The sequence below is a fragment of the Phalacrocorax carbo genome, chromosome 1, assembly GCF_963921805.1.
Source record: "Phalacrocorax carbo chromosome 1, bPhaCar2.1, whole genome shotgun sequence".
NCBI classification, from domain to species: domain Eukaryota; kingdom Metazoa; phylum Chordata; class Aves; order Suliformes; family Phalacrocoracidae; genus Phalacrocorax; species Phalacrocorax carbo.
The window spans coordinates 160,281,028-160,303,321 of record NC_087513.1 but is presented as its reverse complement, the minus strand read 5'-3'; the positions used below and the strand labels follow the sequence as shown (position 1 = coordinate 160,303,321).

The window sequence follows — 22,294 nt, the reverse complement described above, 5'->3', positions numbered from 1 at the left end:
AGCTGTGTACAATTACTGGAGGATGGTTAGGAAGATAATAGGGCCCAACTCTACTTAGTAGTGCCAGATGGCAGCAAGGGGTAGTGACAAAAAATTGTTGCTTTGGAGATTCAGACTGGATGTTGGGAAAATCTTGTTACTAGGAGAGTAGTGCAGCACTGCAGCAGGTCATCCAGAGAAGCTATTATCTGTCCTCAGAGCTTTTCAGGACTCATCAAGGCAAAGCCACAGCTGACTTGATCTACTGTTGATGATAGTCTTGTTTTGAGTCAGAGGCTGGACTATGTAACCTCCAGAGGTTTCTTCCTACCAAAGTTTCTAGGAGCCTGTATTGGATTCCCAAAAAATGAAGAATTTTTTAGGCAACTTTGAACTGAGCTGACCAGCTACTGTGGGATGCTTGGTAGTAAACTGAATTTCATGTCCTCAGTACAGCTTTGTAGTTCATGCGGTAATGCTGCAGTGTCCAATACTGAGATCAGTATCATTGGCCTAAGTATTTATGACCCAAGGACCTGCAGGTTATTTTTGTCAACAGGTTTCTTTTGGTGTCACCCAGCCCAGAGGGAAGGGGCAGAACTCTTTGATGGTTAATACTGCCCAAACAGGCAAACCCCTCCTCGTGGGCCCGCCAAAGATGGGTTCAGAGGATAAGGTGGCATTGTGATCGCCAAGAGGGCAGGTAGGCTGCAGTGAAGTTGGCTGTACGATATTCAGTTCATAAGACTATATACCCACACTAAAAGATCTGTGTAATCTGTACCTTGCCTTTTCCTTTGCAGTCCCTTTTGCCTAGTACTACCTTTAAGTAAGCCAAAGGTAGCAGACAGGATGCCTTCTAATTTTATCTTGGCTCTCCTAGTACTACTCTTAGTGCTCATATTTTATTGTTATTAGAGTTGGTGCAAGGGGGAATAGCCAAATGAATGGCTTTGTCTGTTTTATAACACTTTTTTTTTTTTTTTTTGTGAGAGAGGGAAGGAGAGGAGAGTCAGGGAAAAATACAGAAGAGGTGAAGTACACCGTGTTAGAAAGCTGGATGCTATCCACTTACAGATTTTTCTCTGTAAATAAACTCTCCTTTATGTCTTTGGACCTCTGGTGAACAAAGTCCTGTGTGCATTTTGATTTTTGAGGCATTCTTTCTGTAATGTACCTCATTTTTGAGGTGGTGGGATTAAATCTTGACATGCCCTGCTTGAAACCTGCTGTCGTCAGAAACGAGGCTTCTGGGTGCTATTTTATCCCACACCTAGTGCTTCTGCTAGAGGGCCTTGTTTCATGCTCTTCACTACTCTTACTTTTTTTGCTTATTTTTCCTGAGTGCAAACAATTCTTGTTTCTTCCTGTGTATGCAACTTCTTATTTTTTGGTTTCTGTTGCATGACAGTGGGAAAAATTGAAGGTTCATGATCGTGTATATAATATTATGTGGCAGAGAAATTAGGCAAAGATCCACACGTAATGTTTAAAAACGTTTTACAAATAAAGGTATTCCTGGCACTTCACGGTAATCAGAGAACAGGCTGAAACAAAACTATGTATTTTGAGGTGAAAATGGAAATTTGGTGCAAAACTCGTGACTGTTAGAATGCATGTAACACTGCTGTTTAAAGAAAAGCACTTGCCTATGTGAACACAAACTCATAGACTTCACAAAACAGAGCTGCCTGCTAACCAAAAGACTAGTTGCTTGCCAACAGTTCACTTGGCATAGCTTTCTCCTACCTGTCATCCATGCTTCACAGAAAAAAATAAAACCCTGTACTTACATACTCCAGGCCTTCCCTCCTTGCCAAAGTAATGCTCTTACATGTGCAGGTTATTAATTGCGATAAAAGGGTGAGAGATTCAATCCTACTCTTACTGATTTTAAAAAACAAAAATTATCCAATTGGCTCTCATTTTCTGTGAAGCCTCCTGGAGCCGATTTTCTCTGTTTACAGTGAAGATTGCTTGCGGATTTTTTGCTGCATGCCCCTGAGCATGTACCCTACAGGCTCAGGTTGTTAAGTGGCAGCTTGTAAGGAAACCGGAGCTAGAATCACCTGTTAAATAGCAATGGGATGTTTTACACCTGTACTGCGGTACTGTGCAAAACCAATAGGATAATTTTAATGGTTTAGAAAGAGCGAGCTGAATTGTTTTTGTGCTAATTGAAGATGGGAAAAATAAAAATGTAGCTTAGTTTCACTGGCATCTTTTTTTCCTTTGGGTTTATAATGGAGTAATAAAATAGAACTTTTGGGTTTAAAGGATAATTAGAGAGTCCTCATTACAGCACCGGTCAGAAGATTTATTATTTGCAGCCGTTGCTTGAATTATATGCAGGATCTGGGATACATTAGAGGCTGATAACTGAAGCTTCATAGAACATGAGAAGAATACTTGGTTTACCTGCAGAAAATGTAATCTTCCCTTATGTAGTTATATGAAGTAGTATTTTTGGTAATTTAGGAACTTTTTGGTGGACAAGTCTTGTTCCTGTGTCTTCCCAGTAGGCTCGCTATTATGGGAGGGCAGCAAGTTCTCAGGATAAGGGGCCGAAGTTTAGTATACGCATCCTCCACCTATGCTCCCTGAAACACAAGAGGGTTTCCCTATGCCCATGTGACTTTGTGGATGAGGTTAGTAAGTTCTCTGACATCGTGATTTATCAAACGGTTTCCTCCTGTTGTGGGTTTGAATAGGAGCTACTCCAAATCTGAGCCAGAACAATAGCTATGGGGGAAATTAGTCATGGAGAGATCTGAGGAGGAAGGAGTGTGTTTTTATCAGCAGTGGAGGAACTTCCCAACACACAGGGGTCTTGCTAAAGATAATTTAGGCGTTAGTGAGTAGTGGCAGTTTACACCTTTGCATTGTTTCCAGCTGGGTGTTAAAGACTAAAGGGTGCAATGCTTGCTTTCTTTTAATTTGAGACATTTGGAAAGTATTCTTTATAAGCACGCGTGTTCAAAATATATTTTTATGAAGGCTTAAGCATTTGGTGTTTCTTTCAGCTGGAGCAAGAGGCTTGGGAGACTTCTATCAGATAATTCCCTGGCTGTGGTGGATGTTGTACAAAATAAGAGGGATATGAAGTCAGTTAACAAAGAGAATGATATATTTTGAATTTATGATATATGTTGCTGGCTTAAATAGTGCTTGTGCTTTTACCCTGTGATTCCTTGTGATTCATAAAACTTCTATTCTGAGTAGGGTTCAGCAGTTGAAGATGAAGGATTTCTGTTTTTGCATGTAACACTTTTACATTCTGCTAGAAGAGTTGGGGAGATCTATTCTGATATGTATTGAGGAAATGGTTTACATTTTTTGACGGGTACAGGTACCTAAATATATGGCATCTAAAATGACACTAGACCATTTTATATCTGGGACATCTGTGTGGTGTTGGCAGAAACAAGCTACGGCATACCAGTAACCCAGTCTTTCCAGCAGTGGCCGCTGGGCATGTCTAGGGCACCTAAGAAGGCACTAGATGTTTGGGTTTGGATGACTAAAATTTAAATGTTAATGTTTTAATACTTCTGTAATTTTGGTATTTTAGATCAGCAAACTGCAAACAGCTTTTTTTCAGCTGTAATGAAGAAAAATAGAATCTCTTCCCTGGAAAAACTTTTGCATAAGCCTGTGTTCTAAGAATAAGGCGATATAGGTGGTCTGCTTATTTATTTTACCTAGCTTATTATTTTGCCAGTTCGTATTACCTAGCTTATATAGACAAAGTCAGCAAGATATTGGTTGTTTTGCCAACCTTCCGTTCCTGCAAAAATTCCCCCCTCCAAAACCAAAAAGAAAATCTGGAGTAGGATCCCAGTCCAACTCCTCTTAGGTTAACTTGGTGTCAATCAGTTGTTCAGAAGAAGAAAGCGTGAGTGAGTGCAAGGATTGATGTTCAGTCAGGGGAAAAAAAACCCTGGAACATGTTCAGCATAGCTTAGAGAACAAGCTTATGTAGCTTATAGCAACATAGCTGGAACGTGTTTGTGGCAAGCTGAGTAGTTACGCCAAAGCTATAACTGTACCTTGTCAAAATATAGGGGTTCTTTAGCGATATGTGAATGTCTTTATTGATTTTAAATACATGCACTGGACTGCACCTCTGATTTTCAAATGTAACTTCAGTGTCTAAACATTTCTGTTCCTAATAAAGCTTCTTCTATAATAAGATTTCACCTTTTATTTGTTTAACGAAGGACATGATAGAAGAAGCCTAAGGGTGACCATCTCAGGTAGCCAATAAAGAAACACAGATGCTTTTAGGATATGATAGAATCTCTTAGAATAGCTACTTTGGGATAGGATGAATCACAGCCCACAAATGCCTATTTCTCTTCAGTGACTATGAAGAGAGAGGGGGAGTAGAGTGACTCAGTGAGATGTGGTTGTTTATATTTGGTCAAATACATTTCAAGCTAAGTGCATAAGGCTACAATCCAGAGGCAGCTCAGCTCTCCATGGCACTGAGGATGTCTCTCAATCGTTCAGCTACAAAGCCTGGTTGGAGTGTGCTGCAGCTCTCCTCGGGTTGGTGCCTTCATCACCCTTCCCAACTGGAACCACCCTGTGAAGGAACGGTGCATGTGTACTCAGTTTTCATCCTGATGAGGAATTGGTGTTATCCCAAAATAAAGTCAGGATGCAGAGTGAACCCATGTGTTTGGATTGCACAGTTTAGACATGGCTTAAATTTGTTGTGCAACCAGCGGAAGGAGAGGAGGGATTTGGAAGGCCTCCAGAAGCCACCTTAATTTTGGTAAGATTGAATCCTAACATGTAACTTGAATATACGCTTGCTTCTGTGGTGTGTTTTTACTTCCTGTTTCTCTCAGCATATATGATGAAAATAGGATAGTCTGTTTTCATGGCTGTGCACAATCAGTCTCCACTTCTCCTAGGTTAAGGAGGTGTTGGGATGTCTGGCTGCTAGGAAGTTAAAACAATTGAAATCCTGGACTTAAAGTTCTTCTGACAAACGTATTTTAAAAAACCAAAATTAGACCTAGCAGTGTCCTTTCAGAACAGCATACCTGCTTCCAGTTAGTAACTTGAATTTTGGCATTACTCTTTATTTTTGTAACTTATAATAATTTCTACCATCACTTCACCCTGAGAGAGAGGTATTTTGCAAAAGCTGGCATCACTGGTATTATGCATGAATAGGTCTAGGTGCCTTGTTTTAACATCTTGGCAGCTGCCTTGACTCTTCTTGTGCTGTCATTCAGACCATAGCTACCAAGGTTGAATTTTGCTGGTAGTAACAGTTGTGGGAAGTTACTAAGGGAAGCGTCTATTACTGACACAAGAAATAGTTTTGAAGTTGTTCTTGCCATTGCTGATCTTACCAAAATGTCACTGTTGCCATAGGTCATCTATGCAGGGCTCAAAACCATCTTTCTGCTGCACTGAATGTCACATAAGTTGTTTGGTGTCTTCAGTGTTAGCATTATATATATATTCCTGTTGTCTTGCAAACCTCCCTTTAAACTGAGAGGTTTTGTTGTTTCTGGGATTAGACGTAATCGTTATGATTGAAGAGTAAAGATGGAAAAACAGCTGTGGGGGTTCTGCAGGTTCCAGTTTTCCTCCTCTTTATTGCTTCCAAAATAGTCCACTTTTCTCCAGAAGTTATACCTACACCCTTCAGAAAATTGTGTGTATTAGTCACCTTTAGCAACATTTTTCCCTTGATTCATTAATTATAGGAGTATGTCAAGCAGGCCATAAGGCGTTTTCTGCATTGGGAATTTACCTGTATTTGTTATTCTTTGTTGTGTTTGACATCTGAATTTCTCTGCTTCTCTAAGATGATGTCATTTTGCAATTAAATATATAATATGGTTGTATAAATTGGCCTGAAAATTGAAATCCTGGCCTTTTTCTTTGTAACTGGTGTGAAAAATGAATGGGTGCATGGGCACATCTCAATTTGAGATCAGTCAGTTTGGAGCTCCTTACTCTTCAATGTACAGAGGTATTTTTAAAAATATCTTTTTTTTTTCAGTTCAGGAACTCATGCCTTATTTGCTGCACACTACTCAAGCACCATTTTTGAGAAAGATCATACATTTTCTCTTGAACTTTTTGATGGGGCGTAGCTGAAGGGTTCCCAAGTGTGATGTGATTTATTTTCAGCACGCCCTGTTGAGTTGAGTGGCTTCTGATCCTTTGGCAAGGGAGGAACTAAAACCCACATGAGGAGCTGGGTGGGCGCATGGCTGCTAGTTTTGCATTCATGAGTTGAGAGTCCTAGGAATGATATCTGGAGAGGACCTCAACCCTGTTTGAGTTCAGGTGCAGCTCTGCAGTGGTTGAAGACTGGAGGACGCGCTGTGAAGCGGTGGCACTGAAATAGGGTTGTGGAGGCAGTGCTGAACCCTCGCCTTCCAGAGGCTTGTGTTAGTGACTTGTCTTGGGTTTGTAGATTTGGGGTTTTTGGGTTTGTTTTTTTTTTTTTGTTTGGTGGTGGGGTTTTTTTTTGAGGTAACTTGCAAGTTTCCTCCCTCTTTAGAAGCAAACTAATGGACCACAAAAGCACATGTTGCCATATGAATGTGCATGTGGTCAAGAGGGAGGGCAGCTGGCTCTCCTGTTGGCTGGTGGTGCCTGTGCTGCTTACTCCCCCTGGCTGCTTGTCCAGCTTGGGCACCATCTTTCTCCTTGTTGTAACCTTGTGCTTGACCGGACCCAGGATTTCCAGACTCTGGCTCTTGCGTTTCATCCTCCCTTTCCCTCTCATCTCTCTCTCTCCCTCTTCTGCCCAGCTTTGTGTCACGTTTTGGTCCACCTGACCTTTCTCACACCCTGTCTGCAGTGTGCTCGCAAGGGCCTGTCTCCTGCACGTCCGTGGGGAACCAGCCGAATGGTCATGAAAGCAACAGGCGAGGTTGTCTTCCTGCTGTCAGCTCCAATGTCTGGTCTCTGGCAGATGGGAGCAGCAGTTACAGGGGAAATCCTGCTAATCTCCTGTAACTTGAGCCCATTACATGCTCAGTCACACTGTGGGGCTGGTGCCTTTCCAGCCACGTACGGACGAGGACGAATGGCTGGAGGCGGCGGTGGACGCCTACTGCAGAACACTTCCTGAGGCTTGCGCTGCAGCAATTGGGGAAAAAAAATTGAAAAGATGGTGTATATCAGCTCAATTCTAGCAGGTTTTAAAGCTTTGTCAAGCAGGCAAATATTTTCATGAGTATAGCAAAAAAAAAAATGTAGCCTTTGTTTAACAAAAAAAAACCAAACACCACACAATCAGAAAAGCAAAGCATCAGCACTCTGCCAAATTTAAAGACTGCCCCAACACGGGCAGGGGAGCCAGAGTTCCCTGGTGAGTGAGTTACAAGGGTGGCAGAGCAACATGTTTTTGTCTAGGCTATCTGAGAAATGGGCAAACTGTGTTTTGGCAGACAAGTAAATAAATCCTGTAGCAGATGTCCAGCATGGAAAATTTTTAACACAGGCAGCTCGAGTTTGGCAAAGTCAAAAGAATGTGGAAAATACCAACAAGATGCAGCAGGCTATCTTAATAACGGATGGAGTTAGCACCCCTGTCCCTGGGGTCTCCTGAGACCCACCAGAATCAACTATTTGGGGGGTTTGTTTTTTGGGGGGTTGTTTTGTTTTATATAGGGCAGAGCAGAGTGGAGGGGGTGGTTGAGCAAAGAGCGAGGGCTGGCTGGCAAGAGCCTCCTTGGCAGGAGTGCATTTCGGCCGTACCGGGGAGGGGAGGGATTTCACAAATTGGGTGGGAGATGGTAGAGCCTGAAGGACAGATTTTGCTTGCAGGGTAGAGGAATAATGGATTTTTGGGAAGCTGCGTTTATAATATGCAAAACAGTCCATAGGAAACAATGGGGCCTTGGGACAGAGCTGCCAGTGAATGAGAGCTTTGTTTTCCTCTTGTCTATTCATATTTCTAAACTTTTAGTGGCATTTCAAACACATTTTACACATTTTTTATGTAATGGCTTGAACTGCATAAACTGCTGTCTGAAGTAGTGTTGCACTGCAATCTTTATCCCTTTCTGGATAAAGATTGACTTTCAGCTTAAGCTCCTTTTTGTATTTTTCTTAATTGCAACTCTTGTTCAATAATCCTTGGCTGCTTTGTTGTCTTGTTTTAAAACTTCAGCAAAATTTGTGGGAAAACTGATTGACAGCAGACCTTGTGTACCAAGCGTATTGAGCTGCCCACAGTTTGACTTGAAAATGGCAACTGGTATCATAGTCCTTATGCCAGAACCTTGATAGAAATGAACATCGGTTGTAAGCTAATCACACAAACCGCAGTTTAGATGCTGCTGATGTGATCTGTCTGCCAAGGATATTAAAATACCATCGTATGATTGATGGATATTTACCATGATGTAACATAGATTAAGTTTTCATGGAGAAGCATCCCATACCTGCAGTCCTTAAAAACTGGTCTCAAATATTCGGGAAGATGTTATGCCTCTATTGCTGTTAAATGCAAACACTGCACAGTAAGATTATGCAGTATTAAAATGAGAATACTACTGCCTGAATCGGAGCGTGTTTCGGCTGTGTGTTAAAATAAAGGATAGGTCGTTTGTTTTCTGGTGCACAGCTCACCTTTACCGCCAAAACAGCATCATTACAGTTCTGCAGTTTCAGAGGCGTTGTTTGTGCAAGCATTTTACGATTAGCAAAAGCTTCGAAAACCCTTGTGCAAGAAATGGTGTGGCTGCTGTTGCAGTGGAGGGGAAGGGAGTTGTTTGCTTTTGCTGCGTATGTTATTTGATGGAGGTATCGCTTTACCTTGCCAGTAAAACTCCTTCCCTGTGCGAGGGAAATTCCTGGCTCATCGGTATGGATGCATTGTTTTTACACATTAGAAGTGCTGTGTTGCTGTGTCAATCATCCCGTTAGGATCAGTTTAAGAGCAGTAGGGCTGACGAAGCTGGATGTGATTGGCTGCCATATGCTGGGAGGGCTCTGGGAGAAGGAAGGGCTGCAGTGTTTCAGCAACAGAGTTTAGGCTCTGTCTTTGCTTCATCATCTGACGAAAAATCCCCAGATAAGGCACAAGGCTTTCTGAGCACCAAACAAACAAACAAAATAAAATAAAATAAATTAAAAAAATGTACAGGCTGCTCATCGTTGCATGTGAAAATTACTTACCATGATGCGATGGGAAAGATACTGCTGTTTGTTTATATCGGATGTTCCTGTTCACGTTGGGAATGTGCCGAATAGACAGGGCTAAACAAGGTAGGAGGATCATTGTCTTTTATTGAACGTTTAAAGAGTTTGCTGCAGTATGCTGCATACTGTATGTGTTGCTTGGGAGAGTCGGGGAAGCAACGTTTCTCTGGTGAATATATTCTGTTTGGGTGCAATAGGTGGATTTTATGGTAACTTGTTTTCAAAGGGAATTGATTTCCAATGTAACTAGCTCTCTTCAGAAATAGAACATGAGTATACGCATATGAAAATAACGCAAGTAAAAAAAGAAATAGGTCAGTGTGTTTCAGAAGTGCTGTTACCCTAATTGGATTTTTAGCTGGGTTGTCATCTGGTAGTGCTTCCTAGCTTTAAGAAAGAGAAGGACTCAACCTGGAAATCTGTGAAGTTTATAGCAGATATGTTTGAAGGTTTAGGCAAATTAGACTGGCTGATCTAAATAATTCCCTATCAGAGGCTTTAACTAAAACCAAGACTGCCTGTCTTAGACTCGTAGGAGCCATGCAACGAGATTACAATATTTTACCCTGTTACAAAAGTGTGGGTGTTTTCGACTCCGCTGTGATTCCTTCTGCTCTTGAAGGAAAGCTGGGAGAGTTTTTTGTATTGTAGTTTAGCTGAGCGCTTTTCCCCTGCCCTTTCCAGGTCTTTGTCTCGGCAGCAAAACAGAACCTGTACATGAAAACAAGGTTAACAATACGTGCTGCAATTATCTGATCTTTATACATTTTTAATGAGAGAACACACAGCTAGCAGAATAATTTAATGAGCAGGCTGGCTTTTAGAGCAATGATTTCACTGTGCTGAGGCACATCAACTTTCTTTCTGAGGAGGAGCCTCAGGAAGGAATGGAGAAGATTTATGTTAAATGCTCTGGAGAGAAGGAAAAGGGTTATTTAAGAGAAGTCTGTAGAATTCTGGAAGAATACAGGTTTTATTAATTTGATTGGAAGCAAACTTTACTGTCATATTTTGGGAGGGGTCTGAGGACATTGCCTCATCCTGTTGACGTGGTGAAACCTCTTCAACTTTTAGACTGCCACATACATTGTCGGTGCTCAGTACCTTTCAGGATCCCACCCAATTAGCAACCTGAATTAACATGTTGTCTTCAGTTGCATTATAGCAGCATCGTTTATGTACACAGTATATAATATAGTTTTTTTAATTTTTTGTGTTTTTTTTAAGACTAACAGTGAAACAGCAAGAAAACATTATCAACTTATTTCTCCTGCAATAGCCATGAACATTTTATATAAATACTTGTATTCAAATAGGAAGTTGGTAGAAAAATTAAGTGTGTGAGCTGAGGAAGACTAAAGATCAATTTCTTAATGAAGAAATTAGGTAAAGAAGTATTTTACTGACTAAAAAAAAGCTTTCAGTGGTGTAATTTGGGGGAAAGTTTCAAGATTTATTTTTTTTTTTTAATCCTAGGAACAAGTTACACTAGTTTTAAAAAGATTGCATTAAATAGGCCCCTTCTAGAGCAACTGTCCGTCCCCCGCCCCCCTTTTCCAAAGAGAAGTACAGGACATGGGCTCAAAGCTGCCGATGTCACCTCCCGGCTCCTCACATCTGACTCTGCTCAGAGGGCATTGATTCAACTTCCCTGTTCTCTGGCTAAACACTTGCTGAAGACCTGCAGCTAGGTTGTTGACCCATCTTCACTTCATGAAGTGGTTATTTTAAAATGCTACGCCGTTCTAAGTAAAATCAGCCTCGTATCTTCTGAGAATTTCAAACTGTGCTGACAAGTGAAACACATGTCACGGTATAGAGCATTATTATTAAATATCCATGGGGTATGGATATGTATGCTTAACCATCACTACTGATTTTTAAATGTGTGTGCAGAGTGTGGTAAGCATGTGAGGCAAAGATTGATAATGAGAAGCAAGTCAAATAATCTTTTTCAAACTATAAAGTACAAGCTGCATTTTACATTTTTGCAAATAAAACCATTTTCATGCACAACTTTCAGAGAAAACTTTTCAGTCTCGTGTTTTGAGACTATCTCTTACTTATAGATAATTTAAGTGGCTGGTTTTTGTACCTTGGATCTTGCAAGGTGTAAAATTATCCTCCTTATGCCTGACTGCCAAAGTGCGAATTTGCATTCATAAGTCAATCAAATTGTCTGTCAATAGTTTGTATCAAACTACCAAGTGCCAAAAGGATTTAAAAAAAAATTATGCTCAAAGGGTGTATATATACTACTACTATATGGATAGATAAGTGGGCTTTCATCTTGGAGGGTAGAGGTTGTAGCATATACTCTGTATTTACATTTTTTAATGTAAATAGTAATAAAAGTATTTTGGAGCAGAATCTGGTACCTCTTAATTTAGTAGAATCTCTTCTGCTTAATTGCTATGTGGATTTCATCAGAGCTATTAGTGCGTTAACGTCTTACTGTGTGCAGTCTGTCTGTTTTCAAGGAATAATTACTCTGTTCAGAATTAGTTTCTTCATTTTCCTGAGGTAGAATTTTCTAATGAGTTACAGCTCCTGAAGTATAGTGTTTGACTGTAGAGAGTTTATAAAGTCAGATCAAGTTCTTAATTTGTAAACATATGTTTTATGAATGTACGTTTTATAGAAATCTAAGATAATCGTGTGCTACAATTTTTTTTTCTGAGTAAATAAAATAGCTCTTAATGTTACATGGGATTTCAGGCACTCAAGTCTGGTAACTCATCTCTGCTGTGAATGAATGTTCTCTGTTCACAAGTATATCGGAATAATCTGTACTGTGTTTATTTGAAAAAGCACTGTAAAATGTTCAATTTTTATAGTATTGAGAGATGAGGAAAAGACTTATGTTCAAATGAAATTCCTCATTAATAATTTCATATATGGTTTTAATTTCCTAAATAATTAGTTAGAATTTGCTAATTGCTAAGATTTAAATTTCACGTAATAGCTATTAGTGATACCTTGTTTCCTAATGTTACTAGAAATACCTAGCTTTGAGGATTTTTTTTTTCTCTTTCAGGGAATAAACTTCTTTTAAATCCAATGTTCCCCATTCCCCCCCCTTTTTGGTGGATATGGCTGTTACAAAATTGTAACAAAAGAGAATAAAATCACTTGTAGAATTTGTTAGCATATATATTTTTTTAAAAACCATTTTCCAGCCCTTGATTGTGAAGCTAATTTTGATATGTTTTATATGATGAGTTATGGTTAACTAGTGTGAACCAGTGCTATGTAACTGGTCTGTAAACAGGCTGAAATTATAGCCTGAGGAAAATAAAACTAATTTCAAAGGGTGTCAGTGCTGAAAACTAGTTCAAATAATAGTAGTATTAACTGCTTGGCTAATTAAACTAATCTTCTTATATGTTATTAGGAAATGCAGTGACAGTTGTTGGTTATTGATATACGGAGTCCAAAGTCTTCTTTTAAAAAACAAACTTTTTGGATCTGTTTGGCGTAGAGGGTGAGTGAGGAGAAAGAAATCATCCAGCCCCTTTCTAGAATCTGCCAAATTCTTTTTCTCTCCAATTTTTTTTATTATTCTTTTTTAATAAGACCACTAAACACCGAGCTCTCCCTCTGACAGTGCTGGCAATGTGAAGTTCTTAGTTCAGTATTTTGGGCACACTAAAAAAGGAAAACTTTGGGGCTGTGAAAATTGAAGAGCATATCCAACAGGAGATTAAATGCAAAATCCTTATAACCAACACAAATACTAATTATGTAGGGGACTGTGTGCTACTGATGATTACTAAAGCTGTTGAGAACAGCCACTGTGCAGTTCGCTGCTTCTGCAGACCTGTAGGATTCCTGGAGCCGTTAAGTCTGGCAAAGAACCTTGTGGGCTTGTGATACCTTAAATGTTGCAAGTTAGAAGAGCTCAGCTGTAAATAAAAGGGATAAACACACGTATTCACATTCTTGTGCTTTTTTTGTTGTTTTTTTTGTGTGTTATCCTTCCCCCTGCCCCTTTTTAAACCTAGGTGTATGTCCACAAATACATACACACATATGTAATATACACACACTCATAAAAATATGGTTTTTCATTGTTGTGATTTTTGTAATACAAAACCAATAGCTAATAAAGACAGTAGGAGGGATTTAGTCGTACAGTTGTTGCATAAAGAAATGGATCAAGAAATAGGAAAACATGGCTTATATCAGAGGCTATAAATTTTTTTCTTGTTTAGATCAATAATTTTTTACCAGTTTGAGTGGATGATAAAGAGTATTCCAGGAAGGCCTGCGCGTCGCACATTCTGAACTCGTAAATAGAGACAAGGTCGATCTGGAGGTTCATGTGCTGTAAAATCTTACCTCCTGCAGAGAGTACAGCGCCTCTGACAACAGGCAGAATTAGACAATACAGGTAAGAGAAAATACAGAAATGTTTTCTGTCTGTAGTTTTATGGAAGGGAGCTAGGACTCAATTTGAATTTTTCTTTTTGTGAATTCTGAAGGCAACCTTCAGTATATGTTTTGTGTGCAATCACTTTTAAGAGATAGGCCTAGCATATAATTTTTTTCATTTTTTTTTTAACCCTCGAATGTTCTCTCCTATCCAGGCTAAATACTTTTTCCTTACCCCTGGTTTTCTAAGGATTCTTGGTTGGGTTCCCCCTCGCCTGCCAAATGCACTGTTATATATGCTTCAGGTATACCAAATGCAGCACCCCTGCCCCCCAATTTCCTGAATCTGTCATGATTTTTGGCACTTTGCAGGTATTATGGGCAGTGCACTGAACTTAAATAGCAATGTGGCAAGATTTCTCTTTACTTTCACCTGCTCAGAAGGGTAATTTTCAGTGTTGGGTTTATGCCTTAATGCTCTCCTCCGGCAGGCCTCTGTGGGAGACTCCTGACATCGAGGTGGGGGAAGTGGCTGCCTTGTTCAGGATATCAAAGCTTAGTTTTAGCCCATTTTCATCTTTTTTGGGAAGCCCTTCCCCCTGCTCAGATGCTCTGCGGTGCTGTTAACAACAGCTATGTGCATATTTCAGCCCTACAGCTGCACTGCTTTGTCAGCAAACAGCTCTGGCCGTGCCTCTGGTGGGACAGGCAGGCCCGTCGATGGCAGGAGCACACCTCTGCACCCTGTTAATCATTCAGGACTTCAGCACTGCCCCGCTTTTGTTTATTTAAAAGGCTGCGATAACACATACGGGATTTCCCTGATGGCTGTGTTTGCCTGTGGCACAGCATCCCCAGCTACGGCCTCCGACTGCTGCGAGGAGACCAACGCTGGCTTTCCCACCCTCATCTCCTCGCCCCGCAGCCCAAAAGCGGTGGGGCCTGGGGCACCTTCTCCAGCTGGTGAGAGGCTTTTGCGGAGGAGGACGCCGGTGCGTGGGCTGCTTGTGCTAGGGATTGCAGTGCTGCAGTCCTTATTGGCATGCTGGACATGTGCCGGCAGCACGGCGCGCCGCTGTCCTGGAGCTCTAGTGCTTGTGTTTAAAAACTTTTCTCTTTGTGATTTTTTTTTTTTTTTTTTTACAGTTCCCTTGTATAGTTTAATCCCCTACTGCTAATCCTGGGACATGCTTTGGGGCTGGGTTGCTTTATTGCCATAATTTTAAGGGGGTGGAGGGAAGCGCAAAAAAAACCCCAAACCAAACCCTAAGATTTTCTTTGCCACAGCAGGGAAGGCATGAAAGGCTTTGAAAGTGGCTGCACTGATGTGTTTGTAAAGCCAGAGCTGCTTTTTTTTTAAAGAAAGATCTCATTTAATGCTCATGACTTTCTGCAGTGAGGCCACTTTCAAAGGTTTTGGCATCCACAGTAGCAGCTCTTTGAAGTGGAAACACCAACAGGGGACAAGCCGGAGGCTTAATCATTGGTGTAAAAGGTCCTACTTGGTAAGAAGTCTCAACATCCCTCTCAAGGGGTGAAGCTGGAAAGCAATACCTCAAACTAAATCCATCTCCTGCACCTGGTCCTCACCTATGAAGCTGGAAGTCGTTGGGCACTTCCATAGGATGTGAGGGATCCAGTCCCCCTCCTTGCTCTCTCTGGTTTTCCACTCTCTTTCTATCCCCCCTTCTGTCCCCAGACTGTTGAGTAGCAGGACACAACCACTGAAGGGCAAGGGAGTGAGGCATGAGAACAAACACGTGTTTCTGCGAGGTTTTTTTTGCCTTCCCAAGTTGGTAAGTCATCCCTCTGGAGTGCAGAGCAGGTGGCAGAGGCGCCTGTGTGATCTGCCAGTCCTTGTGCGTATGTGTGTGTCCAGTTAGGTCGGTGACTTTGTGGTGGCCCCAGGAGATAAAGCTGTGCCTTCACGTTCTGAATTGTCCTTTGGAGGTGCCTGTTTCTCCTTTGGCATGAGGATGACGAAGGAGATTGTGCTTTTTTGGTTGCCAGTGGTGCATTTGAGTGCCTGAAGATAGGTGGAACAAGTCCGCCATCTCCAAAATCTGTTTGAAATAGGAGATGGAAGTGTTGAGTTTCTCATGGGAGGGCTTGAGGATCAGTGTGTCCCTATGGATCTGTAGCCAGCCCTGGCTGCACGACTAAGCTGCTTGTAAGGAGCTGATGTCCCGCAGTGGAGAGGGCAAAAGGGTAAGCCGAGGACAGGAGTATGTGCCTTGACTGGCACATGACTCTGCCTGTTAGTTGCCAGGGGTGAGAGGCTTTCTGAGGAGGACTTTCCTTCTCAGTCATTGAATTTAGTAGCTATTGATGATTCTGATGACTATTTAAATAATCTGATTTTCAGGTTGAAAAGTTATTTTAAACTTGTATCATATTTTTGACCTTCAGTATATCAGCTGCCGTTTAACTTCACACTCTAGCTGTTTGCCATACGCAAAGATAACTGCCTGTTGTATGGCTGGTAATTCATTGAGTGTCCCCTGCCTCCTAGTCAAAATTTAGTGTTCCTCGTTATCAGTCTGTATGAGTGTCATATTCTTTCTGTTGTCAAAAGCCTTGCCGTTGCCCCTCTGTATGTGTAAGCCTTTCTGTAGCACTGATGGTGTTGCTGTTCTCCCTCTCTTTTCTAGCTCTGCTGTAATCTCTTTGAAATGGGGGGGGATCCTGACTTGATTTATCACTCAATAGTTACATGTTCCATGACTATTTGTAGTAGCATAATTCCTTCCTGTTCTCTTTTGATATTGCCAAATGTTCTGCTTGCTTTGTGCTCTATCAACTGCTGAGTATTTTGCTGAAGATTTCATTGAATTGCCTGTAATGTCCACAGGATCTTTCCTCTGTAGTAGTGTCTTGTTTGAACCTAGTATTTTTTGTGTAATATTTATTACTTCTTGGTTTTTCCTCTCATCTGCATTATTTTGGCTATCTTTATGTTAAACTCCTATGTCATTTTATCAGCCAGTGTACTCATTATCATGAGATACTTTTGTAAGTCTTCACAGTTGGCTTCAGGTATGACTTTGCAGAATTTTTATGTTAACCGCAAACTATCTTTTATGGTTATGTTGCAAAGCAGAGGAAGATACCTCTGTTGGTAAACTTCATTATGAAAATTACAGCAGATTATTAGAAGTAAAAGCATGATATTTAACCATATGAGTTTGTTGGGTTTGGGTGCTTTTGTAGAATTTGTTGAACCTGACCTTCTGCTCTGACTTCAGTCTTAACGCCATCTGCAAATGCTTAACACTTTGAGGTAGCCTTTAAAATTATATTTCTTTTACCATCCATAAGACTCATGTCATCATGAGAACTAGGTCCCACAGAAATCACCAGCTGACAAAGGTGAGATGTTGCTTTTATTTTGCTTAATTTTGAGCTTTTAGGATTTGTATTTTATAGCTCTTCTCTACAGTTGTCAGAATTGTACTCTTTAATAAAACCTGACAGTTCCTTGTAAACATACTAATAGGTGATAAGGCTTTATGAAATGCACTTGATGTTTTCAGGCTTCCAGTGAAATGGGTGAGGGGTGCTGCAGTAGGATTGTGTAGTGGGTCCTTTAACTTGAGGATTTGTGTTATGGGAATCAATATAGCTGTGGGTTTGTTTTTGTTTGGTTGTGGGGTTTTTTTTTGTTTCGTTTTAGTTTTTTTTCTTTTTTTCCTTAGAAATGAAATTAAAGCAGGCTTAGTAGTAATGGTCTGCTTTGGTAAAGATAACCACCTGTATTTCAGCCTCTTGGCCTCCAGACTCTAAAATGTTAGCAAAATTCACTTAGTGGAAAGGTAAATGTGATGGTGTTCATCTTTGGAGTGGTTTACTGCAAGGTAAAAATGATTGCCCTGAAATATGACTTCAGAAACAGCAGTTGAGTGCCTACTTTTCTGATTTAAAAATACTAAACTCTTAAACTATGTGCATGTATTGACTCCAGTGCTGCAGTTAAGAAATTTAGATTGTGTTGGCCTTCTGCATCAGCAGGATTATTCTTTAAAGTTTTCCTGGCGGACCTTGCTCATCAGGTGAGTGTTTGGCTATAATGAAGCCAGAAAAAACCTGGAACCTTAAATTGTAGATTTCCATCCAACTTTACAGAACCATAATAATTAAATAAAAAAAGCGCCAAACCCACAACCAAAACACCCATAAAAAACCCACAAAACCAAAAAACCTCTTAATAAGTACATTGAGTGAACTTTGTAAGAAATCCTAAAAGCATAAAATTAGAATACCACTGCATCTCCTTAGTCTCTCCTTTTCTGTCTTTTCAGAGTATAATAGTGGGGTTTTTGGTAGTGGACAGGCAGTTCTGTTCAGTTGCTGTAAAATGGTACCATGGTTATTACTATTTCAGATGATGGGCAGAGGGGTAAACGTGGAGAAAGGCCTTTCAAGTAGGTTTTCAAGATTTCTCGAGTCTATGCATTGTAATAAAGTGGATATCTCTGTGAAAGCCAAATACTGGCAATGTATGCTTGCAGCCCATAAAATTGCAGAGGATTGCTGGAGGGCATAATTTTGACTGAGAGAAAGTTGGTTAATTTGTCTGGGTTTTTCTTCTGGTCTGGTTTGATTTGGTGTCTCACCTGCTTTGTCCTGCAAATGTTTTATGAAATGGAAAGAAGTCCTATCAAGTGTGAGGGGCCAGTGTGTGTACATAGGCTGGAGGTTAGAAGATATAAAATTTCTATTTACAAGCTAAGCAAATACTGCATTACAATGAGGCACATTCAACACGGAAATCTGTTAAGTCATTTTACAAAGTTGTTTTTTGGACTAGAAATGTGTGTAAGCATAACAGCAGCAGTGCACTTTTTAGATTTATAAATGGACAGTTTTTTACCTCTGAATATTATTGTTTATGTTATTTGACCAAATAAAAAAAAATTGTGCTGTTTATTGGCTTTGTAATACAGATAATTTGATAATATCTTTCAAAAATAGTGCTGTCTATCAAGGTGGGATTTATGCAGGGTTAAAGAAAGTTTTTGAATTACAATTTAACATAGAATTTGTGCAAGGCAATATGAATCATACTGTGCAAAACAAAATGTGGCTTTAAATACCCATTTGGGACTAAGCTTGAAGTACAACAAATGAATTAAACCTTTGGAAAGGACAAAACTGTTGAGACTTATTTTAAGCAGTCCAAATTTTCTGCTGCAATGTGAGCAGAAAACTCTTGCTTGCCAAAAGCCAGTTGCTCGTCCTTGCGTCACAAGCGTATCCATTGCTTTGGGAGCATTGGTGAACACTGGGCTGTGCTTAGCAGTGCTGCCATCCCCAGCAGGAGGGAGAAATCTCTGTGGTTACAGGTAAGTAGAGACAGTAGGAAAAGGTCTGGAAAGTGCTCTGTCAAAACATTTCTGGAAAATGTATTCAGTTTTCACTGAAAAAAGTATTGTAATTCTTTGTGTCAAAGGATGAAAGGACTCTTTTTCAACTTTCCTATTGAAACGCAATTTACGATGCATTCCTGAATAACTGTGTGCTTATCCATTAGAATATTTAAGTTACAATAAAATGATTCAGCCCTATGAAAATAAAGTGTTAAGGAGGAATTGAAAAATACTTCTACTTCTCCCCCCAGTAATTTTACCTTTCAGTCTGAGGCTGCACTGAGATGCTGAAATTTCCTTCAGGAAAGTTTTCAACAAGACCTAGTAAGAGTAGGAAAGACTTTCCCTATTGTTCTTTTCCTACATTAAATAGCTGAGCTAAAATAGAGAGGGATCATCTCTAATTTTTGATTTAAGGCAGGGAAATGCCTGGGTCTAGGGCCTAGGAGTACTGGACTAATGCTGCCTCACCAGTCAGTATTGCTGCCTGAATGCATTCCCTTTCCAACTTTTGAGCTAACAGAAATGAAAAGGACAGCTCTGTACATCACAGTTGCTTTTACACAGCACTGGCAGGGTGCTTTTTTTTCTTTCCTTCCAGAAATCTTAATGTAGTTTATGTCCCCTTTTGCTGTTGCAGACAACTGAACTATGCACATGGCAGAAAAATGAGTATGAACTCATCCGATGTCCTTACTGTAGACTAATAAACTTTCCCAGTTTGTTCCTGTGTATCCTCTTTGTCTGTTAAGTACTTTGTCTCCTGTTACACTTTTTTAAAATAAGTATTTTCTGAAATGAAACTGGGTTGAAAAGTAACTTTCTTCAAATGGCAACCAGTGGTGAGCTTTTTGGACTGAGGGAGATGTGTTACACAAATTGAAACAACAGATCAATATTACCCATTTTTATTGGGTCAGTGCTTCTTAATTTGCGCTCAAGCAAAAAGGAAGGTCAGTAGCAGTACTGCACACCAAACCCCAAATTCATAATCCTAGACGTCAGCAAAAAAAAGTGTTTTCTCTGGTAGGCAGTATTTGCCAACAGTTACTGTGCGCTCCTTCCAGTTTGTAACTCCATTATTTGCTTCAGTATTAAATAGCAGTTTTCAAGATTTCCGGGAAAACAGTTGTTCACTAGAACTTGCAAGTACTCTGAGAAAGCTCTTCTTTGTTTCTCTGCCACCAGTTGCAAGAACAATTTTGGAGAAAAAGCATTCTCTTTTGGAAGTCATGATACATATTTGACAACAGAATGGTGGTTCACTAAATGCAAATTTATTTTATTCCAGGGAGAATAAATTTCCATTATGTATTGTCAAACACAACACAGCTAGCTTCTGAAGTTTTAAATGGGGGTGGGTTTTTTGGGGGGTTTGGATGGTTTGTTGTGTTTTTTGGTTGTGCGTTTTCATTTTTTTGGGTGGACAAATAAATGCCAAGAATTTTGAAAATAAAGTCTTTTACTGTCATCTTCACATTGAGCTTGATTAGATATTTTCTTTATTTACCTTGGAGGACCAAAGGTAATCAGGCAAGAAGCAATCATTCTGTTCAAAACACAAAAATGCAACCTGCCTTCAGAAGAGACCAATAACATGTTGAATTCTATTTACTTTTTTTTCCTCTAGGGCTGTGCCAAAAAAACACCATTACTGGTTTCTCCTTGGCTGGGTAAAAAACTGGCTGGATGGCCAACCCCAGAGAGCTTGTGGTAAATGGAGCTAAATCCCATTGGTGGCCAGTCATGAGTGGGGTTCCCCAAGCCTCAGGGTTCGGGCCAGTCTTGTTTAATATCTTTATCAATGATCTGGATGAAGGGATCGAGTGCACCCTCAGTAAGTTTGCAGATGACACCAAGTTGGGCAGGAGTGTTGGTCTGCTCAAGGGTAGGAAGGCTCTGCGGAGGGATCTGGGCAGGCTGGATCAAAGGGCCAAGGCCAATTGTATGAGGTTTAACAAAGCCAAGTGCCATGTCCTGCAGTTTGATCACAACAGCCCAATGCAACGCTATAGGCTTGGGGCAGAGTGGCTAGAGAGCTGCCTGGAGGAAAAGGACCTGGTGGTGTTGGCTGACAGCTGGCTGAACATGAACCAGCAGTGTGGCCAGGTGGCCAAGAAGGCCAACAGCATCCTGGCTTGTATCAGGAATAGTGTGGCCAGCAGGAGCGGGGCAGTGATGGTGCCCCTGTACATCAAATACTGTGTTCAGTTTTGGGCCCCTCAGGACACGAAGGACATTGAGGTGCTAGAGTATGTTCAGAGAAGGGCAACGAAGCTGGTGAAGGGTCTGGAGAGCAGGTCTTATGAGGAGAGGTTGAGAGAACTGGGGTTGTTTAGCCTGGAGAAGAGGAGGTTGAGGGGAGACCTTATCACTCTCTACAACTACCTGAAAGGAGGTTGTAGCAAGGTTGGTGTTGGTCTCTTCTCCCTAGTTACTAGTGATAGGATGAGAGGAAATGGTCTCAAGCTGCATCAGGGGAGGTTTAGATTGGATATTAGAAAAAATTTCTTGACTGAAAGAGTGGTCAGTCATTGGAACAGGCTGCCCAGAGAGGTGGTGGAGTCACCATCCCTGGAGGTATTTAAAAGATATGTAGATGTGGCACTTCAGGGCATGGTTTAGGAGACATGGTAGCGCTGGGTTAATGGTTGGACTTGATGATCCTAGAGGTCTTTTCCAACCTTAATGATTCTATGACTGGGAAGGGTCTTTGAGAAATGGCTTTTGGTGGAAGATTTCAGCTTCTGTTACATAAAACATTGCCGTGTGAATGTTAGCATAAAAACATTGAAAAATAAAATAAAACTGCTCTTCTATAGGTGACTTTAAAGTTAGGTTGCTGTTCTGTCTTTTTAGTTGCTGTAAGGTATAAAGTATTCTGACATAGACACTTCATCTAGCTTTGCAGTATGTCCCGTGAGATATGTAAGAAGTAAAGCACTTGTGTATGTTCTGCTTCATGAGGATTTCTTTAGTTTTGGAAGAAAATAAAATTGTTGTTGCGTGTTACATGCACGCTACTAATGGGGAGAGAAAGGGGAGTTGAATCCTTGTGATAAAATGGATGCTGTTGAAGGTTTGCTTGGGCAACCCTCTAAGAAGTAAAGACACTATTGAGGTTTTTTTCTGTTCCCTATTAGTAGCACTTTCTCATTGCAATGAGTTGCTGCTTCCAAAATGTGTTTGAGATGGTTGTGAAATGCAGTGGGTCTGGGAGAACGCAATGGGAGTGCCTTGCTTGGGCGCTTTTGGACACGCTCTCAGGTCTTCCTCCTTCTCTCTTGGATTGCTAATAAAATATTGCTTCTGGGAATGATCCTAGGTGATGCAGCTTGGGGTGTAGAAGGGATCTTGGTGCTTCTTCGTGTTCTGGTAGGTTTTAA

General features: G+C 40.6%; 1 protein-coding gene across 11 annotated transcripts in view; it reads left to right on the top strand.

Annotated features, from left to right (window-relative positions):
- Positions 1-22,294, top strand: part of MBNL2 (muscleblind like splicing regulator 2) — a 113,768-nt gene that overhangs the window by 7,725 nt on the left and 83,749 nt on the right. For 3 of the 11 annotated variants that reach the window (XM_064440670.1, XM_064440671.1, XM_064440669.1), the window contains exon 1: positions 8,984-9,234. The exons of 3 other annotated variants lie outside the window; for them this stretch is intronic. The gene's annotated coding sequence lies outside the window, so the exon portion shown is untranslated. Of the gene's footprint in view, positions 1-8,981; positions 9,235-13,382; positions 13,562-15,241; positions 15,339-22,294 lie in introns of those variants that run through there. 5 more of the 11 variants (XM_064440672.1, XM_064440674.1, XM_064440667.1 and 2 more) reach the window with 4 other exon arrangements.